Source organism: Emys orbicularis, chromosome 4 (assembly GCF_028017835.1).
Source record: "Emys orbicularis isolate rEmyOrb1 chromosome 4, rEmyOrb1.hap1, whole genome shotgun sequence".
Classification (NCBI taxonomy): Eukaryota; Metazoa; Chordata; order Testudines; family Emydidae; genus Emys; species Emys orbicularis.
In genome coordinates, this window is record NC_088686.1 from 75,891,638 (window position 1) to 75,901,200 (window position 9,563).

The window sequence follows — 9,563 nt, forward strand, 5'->3', positions numbered from 1 at the left end:
CAGGCAAGGTGTGTTAGGTTTATCTTTGTTTTCTCAACTTGTAAATGTTCCTTTTGCTAGAGTGTTTACCTCTATTTGCTGTAACTTTGAACCTAAGGCTAGAGGGGGTTCCTCTGGGCTCTTTGAATTTGATTACCCTGTAAAGTTATTTTCCATCCTGATTTTACAGAGATGATTTTTACCTTTCTTTCTTTAATTAAAAGCCTTCTTTTTAAGAACCTGATTGATTTTTCCTTGTTTTAAGATCCAAGGGGTTTGGATCGGTGTTCACCAGGGAATTGGTGGAGGAGTCTCTCCAGGCTACCCAGGGAAGGGAGTTAGCACTTGGGAGTGGTGGCAGCAAAACCAGATCTAAGCTGGTAGTTAAGCTTAGAAGTTTTCATGCAGGTCCCCACATCTGTACCCTAAAGTTCAGAGTGGGGAAGGAACCTTGACAGCCAAGCATACATCTTTGTCATCTGTTCTTATTTTGTGGATGTGAGGCCTCTGCTACAGTTCCCCGGGCCTCAAGTGTGGATCCGCACAATGTGTACATCAGCTGGTGCAGAACGGGGCTGGGGCGAACCCCATAGGGCTTACATTACCTGGGGCTCTGGCAGCTCCACTGGCAGACAGATCATTCCCAGGTGCAATTGAAAGCTTTGATTCCAGTCTAGAAAGCCCTGACTGGTTTGGTCCCTGGTTACCTCAGAGCTGCACCTGATGTGATCCTGCAGCAATTGAGACACCCAAGGCACGAGAGCTGACAGTCCCCGAGTTTAACCATGAGGGGAATGTGGGCATGGAACCTGCACTTGCCCCTTGCTCTGGCAGAACCTGAGCCTGGTGACCTGCTGCAGGGTCTGTCTGTTCTCTTGGGCTAGGAAGAGGGATGGGGGGCTCAGGCCATTGGTGTTTCTGACTCCAGACAGGCTGCAGGGGAGAGAAGAGCTCACCCTGTGCTGTTGGTTTATCCATAAGGTTTGTTGTTGTGTTTCGAGTCCATGAGCCCAGAGCGGGATGGGAGAATCTAAAGAACTCCATAGGAAAAAATAAAATCAATAGTGCGGGAGTTGGGTGGAATCAGACTCAAGCTCCTCCCGCGCTGTTAGGAGCTGACGGCCATGCCAGGGGGCACTGTAGAAGTGAGGGTTGCTGGTGACTCCAGCTCTGCTTGGGGTGGGAAAGCGATTGCAATCACAGAGAGGCAGATGCTGTTCCCTCCCACCCCTCCTGACTCCTGGGAGCGGGAGCGCAGGCATTCACCTGGGTGCAGGGGGGGAGCCCACTGGCTGGGCCCATCAGGGCGGGGGCAGGAGTGGGGCTTTGCATTCCACGCTTCCGTTGGCCGAGGGGGGACTGAGTATCAGAGAGCAGGGAGGGCTCGCCATTTAGCCTTGATGGATGTGAGTTGCCTGTCTGGTGATGCAAGCCCTGTCTGTGGGGAGAGGAATGCTGCCAGAAGCCCTTGCTGGACTCCTTGCCTGCATCCCTCTCATGGTAAAGCTGAGGAGCAGACCCACTGACAGTGAGTACCACTGACATCGTTGCAAACTGATCCAAGAGGCACTGTTCCCCCTCCCACTGTGACATGGGTGGCAGCCACCAGGCACAGCTGTGGGCTAGTGCTTGTTAGGGCAAAGGGTTCTCCATGCAAAGTCACCACTGAAAGGCTGAGGAACAAAACAGCCTGTGCTTTGCATTCTACCAAGCAAGTGTTTATAAACAGAACAAGCAGGGCAGGGCTACGAAACAGATTCCATGTCTCGGCCTGGCGTGGATCCTGCTGTGTGGGGTGAAGAGCAGAGCTGCCCAGCTGCAGCTGTTGCAATTAGGAGTGGAGTGGGGGAAGGGGGGGTGATAGAGACTTGTAGCTTGACAGAATCAGCCCTATGGATCTCGGCTCTCAGGATGACATGAGAAAACAAGTGTTAGGGATGGCTGGCTGGGTGAGGCTGGCCTCCCCACCCTCCCCTCACTACACTTTCTGCTCTGAGCCTTATTTAAATAAATGATGCCATTACTGGGAATTAAGGGGAGGTGGGGGATTGGTGCCAACACAAAGGCTTCCGATTATCAGCTTCACTGAATCCTCAGGATTTGCCTGCACTCATTTTAAAAACAATCTTCCTCGTGCAATCTTGTGAGGGATCTCAGCCCTGGGGGAGCCCCGAGGGCTGGTGCTCCTGCACTGTTCCCCATAGCACCTCCTGCTGGAAGAGGCTGGGACGGGAGTAGCTGGGAGCCTGAGCCAGTGCTCCTGCACCATTCCACAAAGACTCCTTCAGGGAGACACCAGCGTTCGAGTAGCTGTGAACTCCCCACTGTTGCCCCTCTAGCCCTGCCTCTACAGTGCACCTTGCTGAAAGAGTCCAGGACTGGAGTATCTGGGAGTGCCTTTCAGCCACTGCCCCTGTCCTTCCCTGCAACACCACCTGTTGAGAGAGAGAGAGAACTGCAGTAGCTGGGAGCTCTCCCCACATCCACTCCTGCTTTCTCATTCCCTACAGAGCCACTTGCTGAAGGGGCAGAACAAGAGCTGATATTAAATCTCTCCTAGCCAGGGACACTAAATGTCCAACAAACAGATGAGAGGAAGAGGGGTTCTTGGAACTTTGGGGAGCCCTGGAGGGTAATATTGCCTCCCTATGCCTATTAAAATAGCTGAACTGCCCTAATCTGGCCCTGCCCCATAGAATTTCTGAGGTCCCTCAGGTGACTTTGATGGCTGATTTTTAGTACTTAACCATCCTGCCAGGATTAGTCTTGTTTTCAGTGTGGTTACCTGTATTGGCATTTATCAGTAATGTAGCACACAGTCACTGGGATGCCTCTCCTCTGGCTCTATGATGGGCCTCTTCTCAGCACAGGCTGCTGTTTGCTTTATCTATGTAATGTGCTTATAGGCCTCCATTACAGCACCTCACAACCTGTAGGGTATTTATCCTTACCACACTCCCTTGGAGGGAAGTGCTGTTATCCCCGTTTTACAGAAGGGAAACCCAGGAACAACATTAATAAGTGACTAGCCCATGGTCAGCCAGGATGTCTGTGGAGATGCAGGGACTTGAACTGAGGTCTCCCAATGCCTAGGCTAGTGCCCGAAGCACTGGGCCATCCTGCCTTTGCCTCATAAGCTTTCTAATGGCTGGATGAGGAAGACATGCTGATGAAACACAGCCCAGTGTACTAAAATTATGCCATGTGGGCTCCTGGCAAACACAGGGCGAGGCATTAACTGCTTTAGTGCAGCTGAGAACTCTCCACCACAAGGTATGGGGCTGGTGCCTGATTCGGGGAGAGGAAAAGATTGACTGTCTCTGCCCCAGTCCACTCTGAAATGGGGTGCTGCCGCCATTGCTAATGGCTTTCTTCTCCTACTCTTCATTGATCAGCTGTAGCTCGCAGGCACTGTACAGTAAATACTTCTTCTAAGCCCCCTTTATGTTTTTTACCCAGCAGAGGAAGAGATTGTTTAGAAGAGCACAAAGGGGTTGTGTGTCATACAGTGGTGCTGTGGAGAACACCAACTGACAAAAAACACCCTTTCCTGGGCACACCTTCCTCAATGACTTCCTGGTGCCCACTAACATTCCCCAATACGGGCTTGCTTTCTTGCAGTGCCTTGCTGAAAATGCATCGCAGTATCCATCAGTAAGCTCCCAGAGCCCAAGTAGCAGGGCAGGGATGGCCATTGGCTCTATGGGGCAGACAAGGGAGGTGGCTTTATGGTCTCAGCCTCAGGTTTGAAACCCACAGAGCCAAATCTCCCCTTTCCCTGGTGCTTCTTTTGTACTGTATGTTGGCTGTTGCTCTGCACTGCAGAGGTGGCCGCATTTCAGCAAAGTGCCTTAGGATCCTTTATAGTGAAAAGGCCTGTAGAATAACCCACATGCACACGCTTCCCTCTTTCATGCACATTGATCTATTCCTCCAGAGAGAAAAGTTCTGCAGCTCTGACACCCTCACCGGCTCAGAACTGGAGCTGGGTCTGAGAGGGGGACGGCGCTGCTGCTTCTCCCCAGCTCCCAGGCCTGCCCCTCGCTTTCCCCACTATGCCCCCAAGGATACAGTACGGAGATTATCATAATGCTCCCCGACAAGGCAGGATCAGGAATTATGCGGATAAAGCTAACGAGACAGCCGATAAAAAACCCAGCCGGTAATTGAATAGAGGGTTATTAGCCTGGCTGGCAGAGAACAGAGCCCGCTCATTCTGCTGCCTGAGTCTCCACACTCCCTGGCTCCTCCTTGAGAAATGGGCTCTTGCTTCTCGCAGTAGCTCCTTAGTAATGCTTATTCTCCGCTCTGTCTTTGCACAGCAGTGGTCCTTGCATGCAGCTTGCTGGGGAGGGCCAGTTGCAGCACAGGATGCTCTGAGCATAGCAGTAGAAGGTCAGGACTAAGCATTGAGCAAGTAAGCTAATAGCAAATGGCACCTGTGGCACTTCAGGGGTCCAGGTTACACTGGCTGCAGAGCTGGTCTGGGTCTCTTGCAGCATATGTGGGTGCTCAGGAAACTGCCCCCCATCCATGAAGCCCAGACCCATGCACAGACTGGGGTCTGACCTGCTGAGCATGGCTGCTGGCTCCTCCTCACTGCTGCTGCTGTCACCCCTTTGTGTGCTGCCCCCTAGCTCCTGTACTCCAGCACCCCACCTCAGCGGGCCTCCCGAGATGTGTGTAGAGGCAAGAGCCAGGCTAGAGCACGCCAGGGATAGGAGTCCATGGGGGAAAGGAGAGGTGGGTGGTCCTATGGAGAGAGCCAATGGTGCTTGGAAGAGAGTGAGAAGGGAAAATGGAACTCTTGGGAAGGGGGAGAGGAAAAGGAAACTGCAGCAGAGTAAGGGGAGAATTGGAAAGGGAGAGGAAAGGGCCAGGGAGAGATTGGAAGAGAAAAGGCAGAGTCAGGAAGAGGAGAGGAAAGATGTGAATAGGAATGAAAGTGAGAGACAGATGGGCAGAAAGAAGAAGGAGAAAAGTACCAGAACTAGAGGGAGGGTGGGAAGGAAAAGGAGAGATGGAAATGGAAGCGAAGAGGAAATAAACAAATCCAGGAAGCTTTTGGTTTAGTGAAGTCTTTGTGCCAATCCCGAACTCTTGTCTGAAACTGAGCAAAGGAAAATTTGGGCCGAGTAGCTACTAAAACCTCCCAATCAGCCAGCTCTGTGAGACTATGGAGCCTTGGCCTGAGGGGAGACCCACCACTGGAGTCTTGTAAAAGTCGACTGGTCACAGCCCTGATGAATAGACAGGAACAAACCTGCCCTGGCGGGGAGAAGGATGGGTTGACTGGGGCCAGGTGGGTCTTTTCTGTCTTTTCTTTCTGATTCTCTGGTTCTCAAACACCCACATGCCAGGTGGAGGATCTTTGGCCTGGTCCTACCACCCTCCATCTAGCTGGTTACAGCATCCTGGGCTAGCCAACCAGTGCTATGGTAGTGGCTGAAATACAATAGCCATGAACACAGTGTCAGTATAATGAACCCAAGTACCAGGTAAGCATAGTAAGGCTGCGCGGGGGAGCGGAGAGCAGAGGAGAAGATTCCTAATTATAACACCTGCATGCTCGGGATCTCCACATTCTTCAGTCTCCCTTTAGTTCAAGTAGGTGCCGCTTTAGAAGAGAAGCAGCAGATCACAGGAAGACGATGTATCTTTGCTGTGTTAATCCTGTTGCAGATGAGCCTGACAAGCTGGGTTGAAAAGGGAAAGCGCCTTCACCAACTAACTGCTTTGCCTGGATCTAGCACTTCCAGCATGACCATCTGCCAAGGAGAGGAGAGAAGATCCTTCTCTTAGTGCACTTCGTTAGCAAACCGGAGAGACTCAAAGCTGGAGTGACTGGAAGTTTGGAAGCATGTTGTCCTCCTGGGGACAGGGCAGACTAGCGCAGTGTCTGGGGTTCACTAGCTCAGGGGGTTTTCCACTGCAGCCTCCCCAACCTCTGCAACAGATCCAGGACAAGTGCATGCATTTGATCCAGTCTCTCTCCAGAAGGCCAATGCTACAGGCTGCAGGAGCCTTCACAGGGAGCCAGAGACATAGAGTTCAGCTCTTCTCTTCTCTTGTACATGCCACCACATACAATGATGAGTGTGAACAAGCTGAGCATTGTGGGCCTGAAGCCAGCCCTGTTCTCCTCTTCCTCTATCCCAGTCACCCTGGCCTCACTTACAGACATTGCATGTATTTGTGTAGAAAAAAACAATTCTAATGGGGCTTTGGGGAGGGGCAGAGGAGTACCTTCAGGGGCCACCAGATGTGGTCTTCATCCCTTTCCTGAAATCTGGATTCCAACACCCAGCCTCTGAGACCAGCAGTAGGAGCAGACGCTTTAATCTAACCCAGGACACTTTGAATGGAACTGGGTGCAAGTGATTGACAAGGTAGCAAGTGTCAACTTGTAGAAAAATAATGTAGGGGCTCTGATTTGTACTCGGGTAAGCTAATGTTGGCCAGTGAGGCTTCTCTCATCATTATAGAGAGGCGGTCAAAAAAGCAAACAGGATGTTAGGAATCATTAAAAAGGGGATAGAGAATAAGACTGAGAATATATTATTGCCCTTATATAAATCCATGGTACGCCCACATCTCGAATACTGTGTACAGATGTGGTCTCCTCACCTCAAAAAAGATATTCTAGCACTAGAAAAGGTTCAGAAAAGAGCAACTAAAATGATTAAGGGTTTAGAGAGGGTCCCATATGAGGAAAGATTAAAGAGGCTAGGACTCTTCAGTTTGGAAAAGAGAAGACTAAGGGGGGACATGATAGAGGTATATAAAATCATGAGTGATGTTGAGAAAGTGGATAAGGAAAAGTTATTTACTTATTCCCATATTACAAGAACTAGGGGTCACCAAATGAAATTAATAGGCAGCAGGTTTAAAACAAATAAAAGGAAGTTCTTCTTCACGCAGCGCACAGTCAACTTGTGGAACTCCTTACCTGAGGAGGTTGTGAAGGCTAGGACTATAACAATGTTTAAAAGGGGACTGGATAAATTCATGGTGGCTAAGTCCATAAATGGCTATTAGCCAGGATGGGTAAGAATGGTGTCCCTAGCCTCTGTTCGTCAGAGGATGGAGATGGATGGCAGGAGAGAGATCACTTGATCATTGCCTGTTAGGTTCACTCCCTCTGGGGCACCTGGCATTGGCCACTGTCGGTAGTCAGGATACCGGGCTAGATGGACCTTTGGTCTGACCCAGTACGGCCTTTCTTATGTTCTTATGTTCTTACGCAGGGCACAGAGAGGACAGGTTGCAGTGTGCGGTGCTGCATCAGGATCTCTGTGCCTGGCTGCATTGCATGCTGGGAGCTGTAGTCTCTTTGAGCTGCATCTTTATACTGCAAATGAGGGTGGCTCCATTTTTTAGAGGCAGCCTTCAGGTTCATAGTAAATTGGCAGAGGCCCTCAGCTGGCCAAAACCTCTTGAACTGTTCACTGAACCCAGGCCCAAAGCCTAGTAGCTCCTTACATTTCTAGCAATAATTGTCCTGGAGAAGCTTATGTGAACTGCCACCCAGCCATTGGCGAGTAGACTCAATGTCTGACTGTGTAGGGCCTGCTCACTAACATCATACTATCCTATGGCTAGAGCAGTGGGAGTCTCTCCTGCAGGCTAGCAGAGCCCAGCTTTGGAATCAGAAAATGATGGTTTGCTCCTTTTTGTTGCTATAAGCTATGGAGCTGACTTCAGGGTGAGCCATTCCCTTTGCAAGGGGACAGATGGGGCAGGGGGGAGAATCACATGGCTGGTTTAGAGTTATCAGTTCATACAAACACTCCCACAAAGGGGCTGCAAACGCTAGAGCATGCATTTCCTCAAGGGAAGAAATTACAAGCTGTACTCTGGCTGTATTAAATTCTATATTGACATAGCAATTGCCTACTGTTTTTTAACTGCTGTGGCTTTTGCACACTTGCACAAAAGGTCAGGTTAATGCTTCATGGGCTTTAAGCAGCAGCATTCCCCCTGGTTTGATTCCCTTTTGAACAGGTCTGTGGATGGCATTAATATTAATGAGGTATCTAACTTAGGTAAATATGTGCGTGGGTGGCTGCAATCCTGTCCAAACGCCAGGGTTGAGGAGAGCTGCCTGGGGTGACACATGCACCATTCATTGTCCCCAAGCAGCAATGGCGATTATCTCAAGCAGAGAGCCTTTCCTCTTCTTGTTAATAGAAACATTTACCAGTGAGTGCATTAAGGCAAATATTTATTAGGCTGCATTCTTATTACAAGCCAGGCTTCACCAAACTTCCTAGTGAATTAAATATGAACAAGAGAGGTGGAAAAGAGACATGACTGCTGGTTCATTTATTAATACTTCCTAATTACAGGTGATGCTTCTAAATTCTCTGTCCAGGGTGCTGCAAGCAAATGCAACAGCTAATGGCATGACTTGGAAATTCACCTCCTGTGCAGAGGGCTAGTGCAATGCCTATGCACAACTGAGGTCCCATTTATGCCTTCAAAACAGAGCTTGAGTGGGACTCAGGTAGTGCATATGGCTTGTGCTAGCCCCCTGCCTGGGGTGCATTTCCTCCATAGGACACAGCAGCTTGCACCATGGTTCTCTGGGTCAATGGGGCCTAGCTGCTGGTTCATGCATAGTGTTGGTACTGAAGGCTTGAGTGGCAGATACTCTAGATTCCCCTTCCCTACCTGAATGATAAGCCTCTGAGCTGAGCCCTGATAGACTGCCACTGCCTGACTCATGTAATTGCTTGCTCTCTAAACCACATCCTGCCCCCAAAGGAGCTTGGGCCTCTTGAAATTAAGATTTGGGCTTGAAGCAGCACAAATGGGACAGTGTGTGTGCTACTGACTGTGAGCTAGCAGGTCTTGGCTGGTGCAGCTGAGCTCTCTATCTGAGGGACAATTGCCTGTGAAGTTTGGGACCCCCGCTCTGGGTCATTCTAAGCTTATTTTTGTCTCCACACCCACAGATCCCCACTGGTGGCTTTTACTATCAAACAACATTTTGGGAAGATGTTCAGGTGGTGCACATCACTGTCACTCTATTGACTTCAGTACACTGACTTCAATGGAACTAGGCCAATTTAGACCAGCTGAGGATCTGGCCCTTTAGTTTATTCCTGTCATTGAGATGCATGTTACTTCTGGCCAGACAATAACTATGGCGCAGCTGTATAGGATCTGTGTGCCCTTTCCCTAGCACAAGGGGGATTTTCCTCTACTTCCTCTTTCCTTCCAGAGTTTCCCAAGACGTGGGACACGATTTGGCTGACAATCACTAAAGAGAGGAGGTCACATTCCAAGCACATTCCCAAGGTTTGGTTTGTGTTAGAAACTTGTGTAACCACTTGTTCTTCATTGTCATCAGACATGGAACATTATGGAAATGTGCAGTTTTTTCCCAAGGTGAATTCTGTTCTTCATTCACTCCCCTACAGTGCCCTGGTTCCCAAGCACTGCGCAGCTGATTACTTGATTAGATTTCTGAGTAACTCTCCCATAAGGACCTGCTTTTGCCTCTATTGACATTACTGTGTACATTGTAATTATGCTCACACTGCCTCAAATCAGCAGAGTCCAGACTCTTTGGCTGATGC